Source organism: Thalassophryne amazonica, chromosome 4 (genome assembly GCF_902500255.1).
Source record: "Thalassophryne amazonica chromosome 4, fThaAma1.1, whole genome shotgun sequence".
Lineage (NCBI taxonomy): Eukaryota > Metazoa > Chordata > Actinopteri > Batrachoidiformes > Batrachoididae > Thalassophryne > Thalassophryne amazonica.
In genome coordinates this window covers 143201586-143222273 of record NC_047106.1, presented here as the reverse complement: position 1 = coordinate 143222273, position 20688 = coordinate 143201586, and the positions used below count along the sequence as shown (strand labels likewise).

Genomic DNA, 20688 nt, shown 5'->3' with positions numbered 1-20688 from the left:
TCTATTTGATTTGATCGACAACGTGAATTCTGCCTTCCAGAACAGCTCTTTATATAATCATTTGAATCATCTACCTGTTGCCACATGTACAGAAGGGCTGGACTGTCATTCATGCACTCATATTGTTATATTTAATAAAAAATAATAATCGCGCACGCAGGAGCTGCTGCTGCTGCTGCCACTGCATTCAAGTACCGTCAGAATTACACAACTTTTTTGTTGTTTCAAATTCAGCAGTTGCTTGTGGTAAAATAATTAATTGTATCCACACAAAAGATTAATTCTGACCTAAATAAGGTGCCTGAGCCCAGTGAAGCTGATCCCCCACCCAGATAAAAAATCCAAGCAAACAGGCTGAGTTTGCTCTGTAATTTCCAACGGTACATGAACGCAGAGACAACAGCAGCGCTCAGAAGCAGCTTCTGCACTGTGTGAAAACATTCAGTTGGTCGAACGAAGTCAAACTAAATGCTAATGTTACAAAAACTAAGAAAATGATTAAAAAATGCCAATAACTACAGCAATATGAAATACAGACAAATTGAGATTTTCGGCTGCATTTGTTCAAATTTTTCAACACTTTACAAATCCTGACGAGACTCCAGCTGCAGGAATGAAGCTGCGCAAAGGTTAAATGATCAATTCAATCAATCAATTTTTTTTTTGATATAGCGCCAAATCACAACAAACAGTTGCCCCAAGGCGCTTTATATTGTAAGGCAAGGCCATACAATAATTATGTAAAACCCCAACGGTCAAAACGACCCCCTGTGAGCAAGCACTTGGCTACAGTGGGAAGGAAAAACTCCCTTTTAACAGGAAGAAACCTCCAGCAGAACCAGGCTCAGGGAGGGGCAGTCTTCTGCTGGGACTGGTTGGGGCTGAGGGAGAGAACCAGGAAAAAGACATGCTGTGGAGGGGAGCAGAGATCGATCACTAATGATTAAATGCAGAGTGATGCATACAGAGCAAAAAGAGAAAGAAACAGTGCATCATGGGAACCCCCCAGCAGTCTAAGTCTATAGCAGCATAACTAAGGGATGGTTCAGGGTCACCTGATCCAGCCCTAACTATAAGCTTTAGCAAAAAGGAAAGTTTTAAGCCTAATCTTAAAAGTAGAGAGGGTGTCTGTCTCCCTGATCTGAATTGGGAGCTGGTTCCACAGGAGAGGAGCCTGAAAGCTGAAGGCTCTGCCTCCCATTCTACTCTTACAAACCCTAGGAACTACAAGTAAGCCTGCAGTCTGAGATCGAAGCGCTCTATTGGGGTGATATGGTGATATGATGCCAACAAAAGTCAACAAAAGTCCAAATTTCTTGTTTCATTTGGGCTTCGTTGCTCTTTGTTAAATGCCATGTGACCAGGGCTTAAGACAATCATGTTACTGGTAATGATGTGTAATTGATGCCTGATGACTTGACGGTCTGTGTTGGATGTGATGAAACAAATGGATTTCATTTTGTCTGTTAAAATATTTAATTCATGTTACAAAGAGCAGACAATATAAACAGAGCAAACAAGATACAAAATGTCCAGATCATGACAAAAACAGAATTTTAAGATTCTCTGGTGTCAGTGAAACCCTGGATGTCCTGTAGTTCCTTACTGTTAAATTCTGAGAAGACTGAGCTGATGAACATTGGTCCCCCAACACATAGGCACACATTCTTTTATCATGTTTTAACGCATTGCATTGTTCTGTTTTTTAATGCATCGCATTGTTTTGTGTTTTAATGTGTCACGTTGCTGTTTTGTACTTTAAAGTGTCACGTTGTTGTTTTGTGTTTTAATGTGTCAATTTGTTGTTTTTGTTTTCATATGTCACATTATTGTTGTGTTTTTAATGTGTTGTTTTGTGTTTTAAAGTGTCACATTGTTGTTTTGTGTTTTAATGTGCTGTTTTGTGTTTTAAAGTGTCACGTTTTCGTGTGTCACGTTGTTGCTTTGTGTTTTGTGGAACGTTGTTGTTTTGTGTTTTCATGTGTCACATTGTTTTGTGTTTTACTGTGTCACATTGTGCTTTAATGTGTCACGATGTTTTGTGTTTTAATGCAACATGTTTTATGTTTTAATGCGTCACTTTGTTTTGTGTTTTAATGTGTCATGATGTTGTTTTGCTTTAATGAACATCTAACACCGCTCGCATGGCACTTAGAAAATGTGTGGCCAGTCGCACTGTTGGCACAACAGACTGCAGACTGTCTACTATCGTACTCGCTGTGAAATTCGTCTAAGTTCCCCATGACTGTGGAGTCGCCGAGATGTGGCGTGCCGTCAGCTGCCCCACAATATGTGTGTGTGTGTGTGTGTGTGTATGTTGCATGCTCCCCCAACACGTGCATGTGTGCGGCTCGCGCCCCCCCCACCAGGCGAGGCACATCTCATCTGATCACAGAGGGACACTTTGGTTTGTGTGCTGAATGGACGGAGGCGTGGCTGGTCCTGGACATCAGAGCTGCAAAACACGCACCATGTTTTGATGGACACACGTGTGTGCACTTGGTGTACTCACATCGAAAACATAAAAACATATATCGCTTGCGACGAGCGCGCACACTGACAGGTCCAGCTGGACCGGAGTGTCAGTTTATGTGGACATGCAGCAGGCGATCCGAACATCACGTCTGTGACAGGACAGTGAGCTGCGAGCCACAGGACCATATGACAGACCAACAGTACGACAAATACGCCACTTTCAGAAACACATATCAGCAGAAGTACACTGTAGCAAACGCTGTTTGGTCACTTATCACAGCGCTTTGCTTCATTTTTTGAGAAAATACGTTTGTCTGCTTGTTGATTTGAGCCATTTCATGCTGCTGTTACAAGACAGTGATTGTGGTGCAGTGGTAGAGTTGCTGTCTGGTAATCAGGTGGCGTGGGTTCAAATGTTGTGAGTGCTGTTTTTTGTTTCTTTTTAACAGGGTTGTTTAACCGCGGGGTTCTGTATTGCGTCCCCCTTTATCAAACCAGTGATATTCACCAATTATACATATTACACATTTATTTAATTTTCCTCCAAATCAGCAGCGCGATGTGGTGCAGCTCGTCCCATGGAACACAATGCGAGCAGCTGCAGCAGTTTAAGCTGCTGTTACTGCTCAACAGACACCATCACATGCACAAACCATCATGCCGGCGTTGTGCATGCCTGCCCCTTAGCACGATGTTTTGTGGTGTGCAAATTTGAAGTGTTTTGCTCTGTTTCGCCATATTTGTCCAAACGTTGTCCAAACTTCGCACTATGTGTGAAGGGGTCATAACATTGTTTTGTGTTTCAATGCGTCACATTGTTTTGCGTTTTAATGTGTCATATTGTTTTGTGTTATAATGTTTCACATTGTTTTGTGCTTTCATACGTCACTTTGTTTTGTGTTTTAATGTATCACGTTGTTGTTTTGTGTTTTAAGGTGTCACGTTGTTTTGTGTTTTAAGGTGTCACGTTGTTGTTTTGTGTTTTAAGGTGTCACATTGTTGTTTTGTGTTTTAAGGTGTCACATTGTTGTTTTGTGTTTTAAGGTGTCACGTTCTTTTGTTTTAATGCGTCATGTTTTGTGTTTTAATGTGTCGTATTGTTTTGTGTTTTAATGCGTCACGTTTTGTGTTTTAAGGTGTCACGTTCTTTTGTTTTAGTACGTCATGTTTTGTGTTTTAATGCGTCACATTGTTGTTTTGTGTTTTAAGGTGTCACGTTCTTTTGTTTTAATGCGTCATGTTTTGTGTTTTAATGTGTCATGTTGTTTTGTGTTTTAATGCGTCACGTTTTGTGTTTTAAGGTGTCACGTTCTTTTGTTTTAATGCGTCATGTTTTGTGTTTTAATGTGTCATGTTGTTTTGTGTTTTAATGCGTCACGTTTTGTGTTTTAAGGTGTCACGTTCTTTTGTTTTAGTACGTCATGTTTTGTGTTTTAATGCGTCACATTGTTGTTTTGTGTTTTAAGGTGTCACGTTCTTTTGTTTAATGTGTTACATTGTTTTGTGTTTTAATGTGTCATGTCGTTTTGTGTTTTAATGCGTCACGTTGTTTTGTGTTTTAATGTGTCACATTGTTGTTTTGTGTTTTAAGGTGTCACGTTCTTTTGTTTTAATGTGTCACATTGTTTTGTGTTTTAATGTGTCACGTTGTTGTTTTGTGTTTTAATGTGTCACATTGTTGTTTTGTGTTTTAAGGTGTCACGTTCTTTTGTTTTAATGCGTCATGTTGTTTTGTGTTTTAATGCGCCATGTTGTTTTGTGTTTGAATGTGTCACATTGCTTTGTGTTTTGATGAGTCACACTGCTTTGTGTTTTAATGCATCACATTGTTTTTTTTAATGCGCCATGTTGTTTTGTGTTTTAATGTATCACTGTTTTTTAATGCGCCATGTTGTTTTGTGTTTTAATGTATCACTTTGTTTTGTGTTTTGATGAGTCACATTGCTTTGTGTTTTAATGCCATCACGTTGTTTTTTTTTAATGCATCACACTGGTTTGTGTTTTAATGTGTCACATTGCTTTGTGTTTTAATACATCACATTGTTTTTTTAATGCGCCATGTTGTTGGGTTTTAATGTGTCACTTTGTTTTGTGTTTTAATGCCATCACGTTGTTTTTTAACGCATCACTCTGGTTTGTGTTTTGATGAGTCACATATTTTGTTTTAATGCGTTACATTGTTTTGTGTTTTAATGCGTCACGTTGCTTTATGTTTTAATGTGTCATGTTGCTTTATGTTTTAATGCGTCACATTGGTTTTTGTTTTAATGCGTCACGTTGCTTTTTTGTGTAGGCTCTCAGTTGTGCAGGTGGTTTCCATAGTAGAGAAGCATGAATCTTCGACTGGACTGGGTTGCATTGCGACCAACTGTGGGCATGAGGCCCTGGCACTGGTACGTAAGCTGGAAAAGCTAGCTAACTTCAGAAACCACTTAAGATTTAACCTGAGATGCAAACAAAACAATGTTATTCCCAAATGCATGAAGCAAAAGGCTAGTGAAGCAGGTCACACAGCAGAAAAGATCCAGCACAGTTACCTTAGGAGGATTTTGGGTCTTAGAATTAGAAGGCTTCATTTTAAAATATTAGACCTCCAAAATAACCTTGATAGTCTGCACAAAATGTTAGAAACTTTAGTGGAGGAAGAGGCCCATAATAAGATCACGTTGCTTTGTGTTTTAATGCGTCATGTTTTTTGTTTTAATGCGTCACGTTGATTTTTGTTTTAATGCGTCACATTGGTTTTTGTTTTAATGTGTCGTGTTGTTTTTTGTTTTAATGCGTCACGCTGCTTTGTGTTTTAATGCGTCACATTGTTTTTTGTTTTAATGCGTCACATTGTTTTTTTGTTTTAATGTGTCATATTGGTTTTTGTTTTAATGTGTCGTGTTGTTTTTTGTTTTAATGCGTCATGTTGTTTATTGTTTTAATGCGTCACGTTTTTTGTTTTAATGCGTCACATTGGTTTTTGTTTTAATGTGCCGTGTTGTTTTGTGTTTTAATGCGTCACATTGGTTTTTGTTTTAATGTGCCGTGTTGTTTTGTGTTTTAATGCGTCATGTTTTTTGTTTTAATGCGTCACGTTGATTTTTGTTTTAATGCGTCACATTGGTTTTTGTTTTAATGTGTCGTGTTGTTTTTTGTTTTAATGCGTCACGCTGCTTTGTGTTTTAATGCGTCACATTGTTTTTTGTTTTAATGCGTCACATTGTTTTTTTGTTTTAATGTGTCATATTGGTTTTTGTTTTAATGTGTCGTGTTGTTTTTTGTTTTAATGCGTCATGTTGTTTATTGTTTTAATGCGTCACGTTTTTTGTTTTAATGCGTCACATTGGTTTTTGTTTTAATGTGCCGTGTTGTTTTGTGTTTTAATGCGTCACATTGGTTTTTGTTTTAATGTGCCGTGTTGTTTTGTGTTTTAATGCGTCATGTTTTTTGTTTTAATGCGTCACGTTGATTTTTGTTTTAATGCGTCACATTGGTTTTTGTTTTAATGTGTCGTGTTGTTTTTTGTTTTAATGCATCACGCTGCTTTGTGTTTTAATGCGTCACATTGTTTTTTGTTTTAATGCGTCACATTGTTTTTTGTTTTAATGCGTCACATTGTTTTTTTGTTTTAATGTGTCACATTGGTTTTTGTTTTAATGTGTCGTGTTGTTTTGTGTTTTAAAGCGTCACGTTGCTTTGTGTTTTAATGCGTCACAGTGTTTTTTGTTTTAATGCGTCACATTGGTTTTTGTTTTAATGTGTCGTGTTGTTTTGTGTTTTAATGCGTCACAGTGTTTTTTGTTTTAATGCGTCACATTGGTTTTTGTTTTAATGTGTCGTGTTGTTTTGTGTTTTAATGCGTCGTGTTGCTTTGTGTTTTAATGCGTCACGTTGTTTTTTGTTTTAATGCGTCACATTGGTTTTTGTTTTAATGTGTCGTGTTGTTTTGTGTTTTAATGCGTCGTGTTGCTTTGTGTTTTAATGCGTCACGTTGTTTTTTGTTTTAATGCGTCACATTGGTTTTTGTTTTAATGTGTTGTGTTGTTTTGTGTTTTAATGCGTCACGTTGCTTTGTGTTTTAATGCGTCACGTTGTTTTTTGTTTTAATGCGTCACATTGGTTTTTGTTTTAATGTGTCGTGTTGTTTTGTGTTTTAATGCGTCACAGTGTTTTTTGTTTTAATGCGTCACATTGGTTTTTGTTTTAATGTGTCGTGTTGTTTTGTGTTTTAATGCGTCATGTTGCTTTGTGTTTTAATGCGTCACGTTGTTTTTTGTTTTAATGCGTCACATTGGTTTTTGTTTTAATGTGTTGTGTTGTTTTGTGTTTTAATGCGTCACGTTGCTTTGTGTTTTAATGCGTCACGTTGTTTTTTGTTTTAATGCGTCACATTGGTTTTTGTTTTAATGTGTCGTGTTGTTTTGTGTTTTAATGCGTCACAGTGTTTTTTGTTTTAATGCGTCACATTGGTTTTTGTTTTAATGTGTCGTGTTGTTTTGTGTTTTAATGCGTCGTGTTGCTTTGTGTTTTAATGCGTCACGTTGTTTTTTGTTTTAATGCGTCACATTGGTTTTTGTTTTAATGTGTTGTGTTGTTTTGTGTTTTAATGCGTCACGTTGCTTTGTGTTTTAATGCGTCACGTTGTTTTTTGTTTTAATGCGTCACATTGGTTTTTGTTTTAATGTGTCGTGTTGTTTTGTGTTTTAATGCGTCACAGTGTTTTTTGTTTTAATGCGTCACATTGGTTTTTGTTTTAATGTGTCGTGTTGTTTTGTGTTTTAATGCGTCGTGTTGCTTTGTGTTTTAATGCGTCACGTTGTTTTTTGTTTTAATGCGTCACATTGGTTTTTGTTTTAATGTGTTGTGTTGTTTTGTGTTTTAATGAGTCACGTTGCTTTGTGTTTTAATGCGTCACGTTGTTTTTTGTTTTAATGCGTCACATTGGTTTTTGTTTTAATGTGTCGTGTTGTTTTGTGTTTTAATACGTCACGTTGCTTTGTGTTTTAATGCGTCACGGTGTTTTTTGTTTTAATGCGTCACATTGGTTTTTGTTTGTGTCATGTTGTGTTTTAATGCGTCACGTTTTTGTTGTGTAAAGTACTGTGAAATCAGTGATGTGAAAGTGCTTTTTAAATACAATTAATTTTATTTCTTCCTGTCTTTTTCGTGTGACAACACTCACTGAGAAACAAGAATTGGGGCTGATGGGTAATTTCACAGTGTTGTGAAGTGATCAGTGAAGAGTTCTGATTCAGGCGAGCTGCCGTCTTTCCCACAAGACCGCTAATGACAGACGGGCTACTTCATGCACCAACTTGTTACTAGGTAACAGAGGAAGACAGGCAGTTGCCATGGTGATGAGGAGAATGACTGAAGTGTCACGTTGTCTGAAGGAATTGACATCTGCTGGTTTTTATGATTTCATAAACCGGAGCGGCACTCACGGGAGCGATACCGCTGCCCCGCCTCCTGAATGAAGCAACAAACAGCTTCAAATAACATCAGTCACCTGACACACCTGCAGGGAAAAAAGGTTGTGGGTTTGATTCCAGCAAAGCCCAGCTCCCTGTGATGCAGCATTGGTGTTTGTCCCTCAGTGTTGCTGTGAATGTCCTCCCGCTGTCAAAACATGCACATTTGTACAGTGTACACGCAGCTGTGATGGTTTCTCCAATCACTGTGTATTCACTGAGAAGAAGACCACACGAGGACACCGTGAGAAACTGGAGAAAACCACACATTGCTCCTGACACTGACAGCAGGTTGGACACAGACAGACAGCAGCTTGGACACAGATAGACAGCAGGTTGGTCACAGTCATACAGCAGGTTGGACACAGACATACAGCAGGTTGGACACAGACATACAGCAGGTTGGACACAGACAAACAGCAGGTTGGACACAGACAAACAGCAGGTTGGACATAGACAGACAGAAGGTTGGACACAGACAGACAGAAGGTTGGACACAGACATACAGCAGGTTGGACACAGACATACAGCAGGTTGGACACAGACAAACAGCAGGTTGGACACAGACATACAGCAGGTTGGTCACAGACATACAGCAGGTTGGTCACAGACATACAGCAGGTTGGACACAGACAAACAGCAGGCTGGTCACAGAAATACAGCAGGTTGGTCACAGTCATACAGCAGGTTGGACACAGAAATACAGCAGGTTGGTCACAGTCATACAGCAGGTTGGTCACAGAAATACAGCAGGTTGGTCACAGACATACAGCAGGTTGGTCACAGAAATACAGCAGGTTGGACACATACATAAAGCAGGTTGGACACAGACAAACAGCAGGTTGGACACAGACATACAGCAGGTTGGACACAGACATACAGCAGGTTGGACAAAGACAAACAGCAGGTTGGACACAGACAAACAGCAGGTTGGACACAGACAAACAGCAGGTTGGACACAGACATACAGCAGGTTGGACACAGACATACAGCAGGTTGGTCACAGACATACAGCAGGTTGGACACAGACAAACAGCAGGTTGGTCACAGACATACAGCAGGTTGGACACAGACAAACAGCAGATTGGTCACAGACATACAGCAGGTTGGACAAAGACAAACAGCAGGTTGGTCACAGTCATACAGCAGGTTGGTCACAGAAATACAGCAGGTTGGTCACAGAAATACAGCAGGTTGGTCACAGACATACAGCAGGTTGGACAAAGACAAACAGCAGGTTGGTCACAGTCATACAGCAGGTTGGTCACAGAAATACAGCAGGTTGGTCACAGAAATACAGCAGGTTGGTCACAGACATACAGCAGGTTGGACACAGTCATACAGCAGGTTGGTCACAGAAATACAGCAGGTTGGACACAGACATACAGCAGGTTGGACACAGACATACAGCAGGTTGGACACAGACATACAGCAGGTTGGACACAGTCATACAGCAGGTTGGACACAGACATACAGCAGGTTGGACAAAGACAAACAGCAGGTTGGTCACAGTCATACAGCAGGTTGGTCACAGAAATACAGCAGGTTGGACACAGACATACAGCAGGTTGGACAAAGACAAACAGCAGGTTGGTCACAGTCATACAGAAGGTTGGTCACAGTCATACAGCAGGTTGGACACAGACATACAGCAGGTTGGACAAAGACAAACAGCAGGTTGGTCACAGTCATACAGCAGGTTGGTCACAGTCATACAGTAGGTTGGACACAGACATACAGCAGGTTGGACAAAGACAAACAGCAGGTTGGTCACAGTCATACAGAAGGTTGGTCACAGTCATACAGCAGGTTGGACAAAGACATACAGCAGGTTGGACACATACATACAGCAGGTTGGACACATACATACAGCAGGTTGGTCACAGACATACAGCAGGTTGGACAAAGACAAACAGCAGGTTGGACACAGTCACACAGCAGGTTGGACACAGTCACACAGCAGGTTGGACACAGTCACACAGCAGGTTGGTCACAGTCATACAGCAGGTTGGTCACAGACATACAGCAGGTTGGACACAGACAAACAGCAGGTTGGTCACAGTCATACAGCAGGTTGGACACAGACAAACAGCAGGTTGGACACAGACAAACAGCAGGTTGGACACAGTCATACAGCAGGTTGGTCACAGTCATACAGCAGGTTGGACACAGTCATACAGCAGGTTGGTCACAAACATACAGCAGGTTGGTCACAGTCATACAGCAGGTTGGACACAGTCACACAGCAGGTTGGACACAGTCATACAGCAGGTTGGTCACAAACATACAGCAGGTTGGTCACAGTCATACAGCAGGTTGGACACAGTCACACAGCAGGTTGGACACAGTCATACAGCAGGTTGGACACAGACAAACAGCAGGTTGGTCACAGTAATACAGCAGGTTGGTCACAGTCATACAGCAGGTTGGACACAGTCACACAGCAGGTTGGACACAGTCATACAGCAGGTTGGACACAGACAAACAGCAGGTTGGTCACAGTAATACAGCAGGTTGGTCACAGACATACAGCAGGTTGGACACAGACATACAGCAGGTTGGTCACAGTAATACAGCAGGTTGGTCACAGTCATACAGCAGGTTGGACACAGACAAACAGCAGGTTGGTCACAGTCATACAGCAGGTTGGTCACAGTCATACAGCAGGTTGGACACAGACAAACAGCAGGTTGGACACAGACAAACAGCAGGTTGGTCACAGTCATACAGCAGGTTGGTCACAGTCATACAGCAGGTTGGTCACAGTCATACAGCAGGTTGGTCACAGTCATACAGCAGGTTGGACACAGTCACACAGCAGGTTGGACACAGTCACACAGCAGGTTGGTCACAGACATACAGCAGGTTGGTCACAGACATACAGCAGGTTGGTCACAGTCATACAGCAGGTTGGACACAGTCATACAGCAGGTTCGTCAAAGTAATACAGCAGGTTGGACACAGTCACACAGCAGGTTGGACACAGTCACACAGCAGGTTGGTCACAGTCATACAGCAGGTTGGTCACAGACATACAGCAGGTTGGACACAGTTATACAGCAGGTTGGACACAGACAAACAGCAGGTTGGACACAGACAAACAGCAGGTTGGACACAGACATACAGCAGGTTGGACACAGTCATACATCAGGTTGGTCAATCAATCAATCAATCAATCAATTTTTTTTATATAGCGCCAAATCACAACAAACAGTTGCCCCAAGGCGCTTTATATTGTAAGGCAAGGCCATACAATAATTATGTAAAACCCCAACGGTCAAAACGACCCCCTGTGAGCAAGCACTTGGCTACAGTGGGAAGGAAAAACTCCCTTTTAACAGGAAGAAACCTCCAGCAGAACCAGGCTCAGGGAGGGGCAGTCTTCTGCTGGGACTGGTTGGGGCTGAGGGAGAGAACCAGGAAAAAGACATGCTGTGGAGGGGAGCAGAGATCAATCACTAATGATTAAATGCAGAGTGGTGCATACAGAGCAAAAAGAGAAAGAAACAGTGCATCATGGGAACCCCCCAGCAGTCTACGTCTATAGCAGCATAACTAAGGGGTGGTTCAGGGTCACCTGATCCAGCCCTAACTATAAGCTTTAGCAAAAAGGAAAGTTTTAAGCCTAATCTTAAAAGTAGAGACGGTGTCTGTCTCCCTGATCTGAATTGGGAGCTGGTTCCACAGGAGAGGAGCCTGAAAGCTGAAGGCTCTGCCTCCCATTCTACTCTTACAAACCCTAGGAACTACAAGTAAGCCTGCAGTCTGAGAGCGAAGCGCTCTATTGGGGTGAAGCACTGTTTCTTTCTCTTTTTGCTCCGTATGCATCACTCTGCATTTAATCATTAGTGATCGATCTCTGCCCCCCTTCACAGCATGTCTTTTTCCTGGTTCTTTCCCTCAGCCCCAACCAGTCTCAGCAGAAGACTGCCCCTCCCTGAGCCTGGTTCTGCTGGAGGTTTCTTCCTGTTAAAAGGGAGTTTTTCCTTCCCACTGTAGCCAAGTGCTTGCTCATAGGGGGTCGTTTTGACCGTTGGGGTTTTTCATAATTATTGTATGGCCTTGCCTTACAATATAGAGCACCTTGGGGCAACTGTTTGTTGTGATTTGGCGCTATATAAGAAAAAAGTTGATTGATTGATTGATTGATTGATATGGTACTACGAGGTCCCTAAGATAAGATGGGACCTGATTATTCAAAACCTTATAAGTAAGAAGAAGAATTTTAAATTCTATTCTAGAATTAACAGGAAGCCAATGAAGAGAGGCCAATATGGGTGAGATATGCTCTCTCCTTCTAGTCCCCGTCAGTACTCTAGCTGCAGCATTTTGAATTAACTGAAGGCTTTTTAGGGAACTTTTAGGACAACCTGATAATAATGAATTACAATAGTCCAGCCTAGAGGAAATAAATGCATGAATTAGTTTTTCAGCATCACTCTGAGACAAGACCTTTCTGATTTTAGAGATATTGCGTAAATGCAAAAAAGCAGTCCTACATATTTGTTTAATATGCGCTTTGAATGACATATCCTGATCAAAAATGACTCCGAGATTTCTCACAGTATTACTAGAGGTCAGGGTAATGCCATCCAGAGTAAGGATCTGGTTAGACACCATGTTTCTAAGATTTGTGGGGCCAAGTACAATAACTTCAGTTCTATCTGAGTTTAATATGATTCAAACCACCGCAGCGCAGTGCCTTTAATACCTATGGCATGCTCTAATCTCTGTAATAAAATTTTATGGTCAACAGTATCAAAAGCAGCACTGAGGTCCAACAGAACAAGCACAGAGACGAGTCCACTGTCCGAGGCCATAAGAAGATCATTTGTAACCTTCACTAATGCTGTTTCTGTACTATGATGAATTCTAAAACCTGACTGAAACTCTTCAAATAGACCATTCCTCTGCAGATGATCAGTTAGCTGTTTTACAACTACCCTTTCAAGAATTTTTGAGAGAAAAGGAAGGTTGGAGATTGGCCTATAATTAGCTAAGATAGCTGGGTCAAGTGATGGCTTTTTAAGTAATGGTTTAATTACTGCCACCTTAAAAGCCTGTGGTACATAGCCAACTAACAAAGATAGATTAATCATATTTAAGATCGAAGCATTAAATAATGGTAGGGCTTCCTTGCGCAGCCTGGTAGGAATGGGGTCTAATAAACATGTTGATGGTTTGGATGAAGTAACTAATGAAAATAACTCAGAACAATCGGAGAGAAAGAGTCTAACCAAATACCGGCATCACTGAAAGCAGCCAAAGATAACGATATGTCTTTGGGATGGTTATGAGTAATTTTTTCTCTAATAGTTAAAATTTTGTTAGCAAAGAAAGTCATGAAGTCATTACTAGTTAAAGTTAATGGAATACTCAGCTCAATAGAGCTCTGACTCTTTGTCAGCCTGGCTACAGTGCTGAAAAGAAACCTGGGGTTGTTCTTATTTTCTTCAATTAGTGATGAGTAGAAAGATGTCCTAGCTTTACGGAGGGCTTTTTTATAGAGCAACAGACTCTTTTTCCAGGCTAAGTGAAGATCTTCTAAATTAGTGAGACGCCATTTCCTCTCCAACTTACGGGTTATCTGCTTTAAGCTGCGAGTTTGTGAGTTATACCACGGAGTCAGGCACTTCTGATTTAAAGCTCTCTTTTTCAGAGGAGCTACAGCATCCAAAGTTGTCTTCAATGAGGATGTAAAACTATTGACGAGATACTCTATCTCCCTTACAGAGTTTAGGTAGCTACTCTGCACTGTGTTGGTATATGGCATTAGAGAACATAAAGAAGGAATCATATCCTTAAACCTAGTTACAGCGCTTTCTGAAAGACTTCTAGTGTAATGAAACTTATTCCCCACTGCTGGGTAGTCCATCAGAGTAAATGTAAATGTTATTAAGAAATGATCAGACAGAAGGGAGTTTTCAGGGAATACTGTTAAGTCTTCTATTTCCATACCATAAGTCAGAACAAGACCTAAGATATGATTAAAGTGGTGGGTGAACTCATTTACTTTTTGAGCAAAGCCAATAGAGTCTAATAATAGATTAAATGCAGTGTTGAGGCTGTCATTCTCAGCATCTGTGTGGATGTTAAAATCGCCCACTATAATTATCTTATCTGAGCTAAGCACTAAGTCAGACAAAAGGTCTGAAAATTCACAGAGAAACTCACAGTAACGACCAGGTGGACGATAGATAATAACAAATAAAACTGGTTTTTGGGACTTCCAATTTGGATGGACAAGACTAAGAGACAAGCTTTCAAATGAATTAAAGCTCTGTCTGGGTTTTTGATTAATTAATAAGCTGGAATGGAAGATTGCTGCTAATCCTCCTCCTCGGCCCGTGCTACGAGCATTCTGACAGTTAGTGTGACTCGGGGGTGTTGACTCATTTAAACTAACATATTCATCCTGCTGTAACCAGGTTTCTGTTAGGCAGAATAAATCAATATGTTGATCAATTATTATATCATTTACCAACAGGGACTTAGAAGAGAGAGACCTAATGTTTAATAGACCACATTTAACTGTTTTAGTCTGTGGTGCAGTTGAAGGTGCTATATTATTTTTTCTTTTTGAATTTTTATGCTTAAATAGATTTTTGCTGGTTATTGGTGGTCTGGGAGCAGGCACCGTCTCTACGGGGATGGGGTAATGAGGGGATGGCAGGGGGAGAGAAGCTGCAGAGAGGTGTGTAAGACTACAACTCTGCTTCCTGGTCCCAACCCTGGATAGTCACGGTTTGGAGGATTTAAGAAAATTGGCCAGATTTCTAGAAATGAGAGCTGCTCCATCCAAAGTGGGATGGATGCCGTCTCTCCTAACAAGACCAGGTTTTCCCCAGAAGCTTTGCCAATTATCTATGAAGCCCACCTCATTTTTTGGACACCACTCAGACAGCCAGCAATTCAAGGAGAACATGCGGCTAAACATGTCACTCTCGGTCCGATTGGGGAGGGGCCCAGAGAAAACTACAGAGTCCGACATTGTTTTTGCAAAGTTACACACCGATTTAATGTTAATTTTAGTGACCTCCGATTGGCGTAACCGGGTGTCATTACTGCCGACGTGAATTACAATCTTACCAAATTTACGCTTAGCCTTAGCCAGCAGTTTCAAATTTCCTTCAATGTCGCCTGCTCTGGCCCCCGGAAGACAATTGACTATGGTTGCTGGTGTCGCTAACTTCACATTTCTCAAAATAGAGTCGCCAATAACCAGAGTTTGATCCTCGGCGGGTGTGTCGTTGAGTGGGGAAAAACGGTTAGAAATATGAACGGGTTGGCGGTGTACACGGGGCTTCTGTTTAGAACTACGCTTCCTCCTCACAGTCACCCAGTCAGCCTGCTTGGGATCTGCCAGGGGGGAACTAACAGCGGCTAAGCTACCTTGGTCCGCACCGACTACAGGGGCCTGGCTAGCTGTAGAATTTTCCACGGTGCGGAGCCGAGTCTCCAATTCGCCCAGCCTGGCCTCCAAAGCTACGAATAAGCTACACTTATTACAAGTACCATTACTGCTAAAGGAGGCCGAGGAATAACTAAACATTTCACACCCAGAGCAGAAAAGTGTGGGAGAGACAGGAGAAGCCGCCATGCTAAATCGGCTAAGAGCTAGTAGCTACGCTAACCTAGTGGATTCCTAAAAACATGCAAAGTGAATAATTTAGAGGTGATTCAGCAGAACGAGTGCTTTAGTTAAGGCACGTAAAGATTACACTGGGAAACAAATCGTTATCTAGATAACTAGATCAATCTAACTGCGCAGATTAAACAGCTAACAGATACAGAAAAACACCGCTGTGCTCCGGAACAGGAAGTGATACAATACCGCAGTGAGAGCCAACCACCAGTAGAGGCAAGCAAGGTCACAGACATACAGCAGGTTGGACACAAACAAACAGCAGGTTGGTCACAATCATACAGCAGGTTGGACACAGACATACAGCAGGTTGGACACAGACATACAGCAGGTTGGACACAGACATACAGCAGGTTGGACACAGTCATACAGCAGGTTGGACACAGTCATACATCAGGTTGGACACAGACAAACAGCAGGTTGGACACAGACATACAGCAGGTTGGACACAGACATACAGCAGGTTGGACACAGACAAACAGCAGGTTGGACACAGACAAACAGCAGGTTGAACACAGTCATACATCAGGTTGGACACAGTGAAACATCAGGCTGATCACAATCATACAGCAGGTTGGTCACAGACAAACAGCAGGTTGGACACAGACATACAGCAGGTTGGACACAGTCATACAGCAGGTTGGACACAGACAAACAGCAGGTTGGACACAGACAAACAGCAGGTTGGTCACAGTCATACATCAGGTTGGACACAGACAAACAGCAGGTTGGACACAGACAAACAGCAGGTTGGACACAGACATACAGCAGGTTGGACACAATCATACAGCAGGTTGGACACAATCATACAGCAGGTTGGACACAGTCATACAGCAGGTTGGTCACAGACATACAGCAGGTTGGACACAGACATACAGCAGGTTGGTCACAGACATACAGCAGGTTGGACACAGACATACAGCAGGTTGGTCACAGTCATACAGCAGGTTGGACACAGTAATACAGCAGGTTGGTCACAGTCATACATCAGGTTGGACACAGTCATACATCAGGTTGGTCACAGTAATACAGCAGGTTGGTCACAATCATACAGCAGGTTGGTCACAGACATACAGCAGGTTGGACACAAACAAACAGCAGGTTGGTCACAATCATACAGCAGGTTGGACAAAGACATACAGCAGGTTGGACACAGACATAAAGCACGTTGGACACAGAAATACAGCAGGTTGGTCACAGTCATACAGCAGGTTGGACACAGTCATACAGCAGGTTGGACAAAGACAAACAGCAGGCTGGACACATACATAAAGCAGGTTGGACACAGACAAACAGCAGGTTGGTCACAGACAAACAGCAGGTTGGTCACAGTCATACAGCAGGTTGGACACAGACATACAGCAGGTTGGACAAAGACAAACAGCAGGTTGGTCACAGTCATACAGCAGGTTGGTCACAGTCATACAGCAGGTTGGACAAAGACATACAGCAGGTTGGACAAAGACAAACAGCAGGTTGGACACATACATACAGCAGGTTGGTCACAGACATACAGCAGGTTGGACAAAGACAAACAGCAGGTTGGACACAGAAATACAGCAGGTTGGTCACAGACATACAGCAGGTTGGTCACTGTCATACAGCAGGTTGGTCACAAACATATAGCAGGTTGGACACAGACAAACAGCAGGTTGGACACAGACATACAGCAGGTTGGTCACAAACATACAGCAGGTTGGACACAGACAAACAGCAGGTTGGTCACAGACATACAGCAGGTTGGTCACAGACATACAGCAGGTTGGTCACAAACATACAGCAGGTTGGACACAGACAAACAGCAGGTTGGACAAAGACATACAGCAGGTTGGACACAGACATACAGCAGGTTGGTCACAAACATACAGCAGGTTGGACACAGACAAACAGCAGGTTGGTCACTGTCATACAGCAGGTTGGTCACAAACATACAGCAGGTTGGACACAGACATACAGCAGGTTGGACACAGACAAACAGCAGGTTGGTCACTGTCATACAGCAGGTTGGTCACAGACAAACAGCAGGTTGGACAAAGACATACAGCAGGTTGGACACAGACATACAGCAGGTTGGTCACAAACATACAGCAGGTTGGACACAGACAAACAGCAGGTTGGTCACTGTCATACAGCAGGTTGGTCACAGACAAACAGCAGGTTGGACAAAGACATACAGCAGGTTGGACACAGACATACAGCAGGTTGGTCACAAACATACAGCAGGTTGGACACAGACAAACAGCAGGTTGGTCACAGTCATACAGCAGGTTGGTCACAGTCATACAGCAGGTTGGTCACAGTCATACAGCAGGTTGGACACAGACAAACAGCAGGTTGGACACAGTCAAACAGCAGGTTGGACACAGACATACAGCAGGTTGGTCACAGACATACAGCAGGTTGGACAAAGACAAACAGCAGGTTGGTCACAGTCATACAGCAGGTTGGTCACACACATACAGCAGGTTGGACACAGAAATACAGCAGGTTGGTCACAATCATACAGCAGGTTGGACAAAGACATACAGCCGGTTGGACACAGACATACAGCAGGCTGGACACATACATAAAGCAGGTTGGACACAGACAAACAGCAGGTTGGACACAGACATAAGGCAGGTTGGTCACAGACAAACAGCAGGTTGGTCACAGTCATACAGCAGGTTGGTCACAGTCATACAGCAGGTTGGACACAGACATACAGCAGGTTGGACAAAGACAAACAGCAGGTTGGTCACAGTCATACAGCAGGTTGGTCACAGTCATACAGCAGGTTGGACAAAGACATACAGCAGGTTGGACACATACATACAGCAGGTTGGTCACAGACATACAGCAGGTTGGTCACAGACATACAGCAGGTTGGACACAGAAATACAGCAGGTTGGTCACAGACAAACAGCAGGTTGGTCACAGACATACAGCAGGTTGGTCACTGTCATACAGCAGGTTGGTCACAGACATACAGCAGGTTGGTCACAGACATACAGCAGGTTGCTCACAGACATACAGCAGATTGGTCACAAACATACAGCAGGTTGGACACAGACAAACAGCAGGTTGGACAAAGACATACAGCAGGTTGGACACAGACATACAGCAGGTTGGTCACAGACATACAGCAGGTTGGACAAAGACAAACAGCAGGTTGGTCACAGTCATACAGCAGGTTGGTCACACACATACAGCAGGTTGGACACAAACAAACAGCAGGTTGGTCACAATCATACAGCAGGTTGGACAAAGACATACAGCAGGTTGGACACAGACATACAGCAGGTTGGACACAGACATACAGCAGGTTGGACACAGAAATACAGCAGGTTGGTCACAGTCATACAGCAGGTTGGACACAGACATACAGCAGGTTGGACAAAGACAAACAGCAGGCTGGACACATACATAAAGCAGGTTGGACACAGACAAACAGCAGGCTGGACACAGACATACAGCAGGTTGGTCACAAACATACAGCAGGTTGGACACAGACAAACAGCAGGTTGGTCACAGACATACAGCAGGTTGGTCACAAACATACAGCAGGTTGGACACAGACAAACAGCAGGTTGGACAAAGACATACAGCAGGTTGGACACAGACATACAGCAGGTTCGACACAGACATACAGCAGGTTGGTCACAAACACACAGCAGGTTGGTCACAAACATACAGCAGGTTGGACACAGACAAACAGCAGGTTGGTCACTGTCATACAGCAGGTTGGTCACAAACATACAGCAGGTTGGACACAGACAAACAGCAGGTTGGTCACAGTCATACAGCAGGTTGGTCACAGACATACAGCAGGTTGGACACAGACATACAGCAGGTTGGACAGAGATAAACAGCAGGTTGGTCACAGACAAACAGCAGGTTGGACACAGTCATACAGCAGGTTGGTCACAGACATACAGCAGGTTGGACACACTCATACAGCAGGTTGGTCACAGTCATACAGCAGGTTGGTCACAGTCATACAGCAGGTTGGTCACAGTAAAACAGCAGGTTGGTCACAGTCATACAGCAGGATGGTCACAGTCATACAGCAGGTTGGTCACAGTAAAACAGCAGGTTGGACACAGTCACACAGCAGGTTGGACACAGTTACACAGCAGGTTGGACACAGACAAACAGCAGGTTGGACACAGACATACAGCAGGTTGGTCACAGTCATACATCAGGTTGGACACAGTCAAACATCAGGCTGATCACAGTCATAGAGCAGGTTGGACACAGACATACAGCAGGTTGGTCACAGTCATACAGCAGGTTGGACACAGTAATACAGCAGGTTGGTCACAGTCATACATCAGGTTGGACACAGTCATACATCAGGTTGGTCACAGTAATACAGCAGGTTGGTCACAGTCATACAGCAGGTTGGACACAGACAAACAGCAGGTTGGACACAGACAAACAGCAGGTTGGACAAAGACATACAGCAGGTTGGTCACAGACATACAGCAGGATGGACACAGACAAACAGCAGGTTGGTCACAGTCATACAGCAGGTTGGTCACAGACATACAGCAGGTTGGACACAAACAAACAGCAGGTTGGTCACAATCATACAGCAGGTTGGACAAAGACATACAGCAGGTTGGACACAGACATAAAGCAGGTTGGACACAGAAATACAGCAGGTTGGTCACAGTCATACAGCAGGTTGGACACAGACATACAGCAGGTTGGACAAAGACAAACAGCAGGCTGGACACAGACATAAAGCAGGTTGGACACAGACAAACAGCAGGTTGGTCACAGACATACAGCAGGTTGGTCACAGTCATACAGCAGGTTGGACACAGTCATACAGCAGGTTGGACAAAGACATACAGCAGGTTGGTCACAGACATACAGCAGGTTGGACAAAGACAAACAGCAGGTTGGACACAGAAATACAGCAGGTTGGTCACAGACAAACAGCAGGTTGGTCACTGTCATACAGCAGGTTGGTCACAAACATATAGCAGGTTGGACACAGACAAACAGCAGGTTGGACACAGACATACAGCAGGTTGGTCACAAACATACAGCAGGTTGGACACAGACAAACAGCAGGTTGGTCACAGACATACAGCAGGTTGGTCACAGACATACAGCAGGTTG

The 20688-nt window shown here is 42.9% G+C and overlaps 1 protein-coding gene across 1 annotated transcript in view; it reads right to left on the bottom strand.

Annotated features, from left to right (window-relative positions):
* LOC117508856 (autophagy-related protein 16-2-like) overlaps positions 1–20688 on the bottom strand; it is a 149546-nt gene that overhangs the window by 32941 nt on the left and 95917 nt on the right. The gene's annotated exons all lie outside the window — the stretch shown is intronic.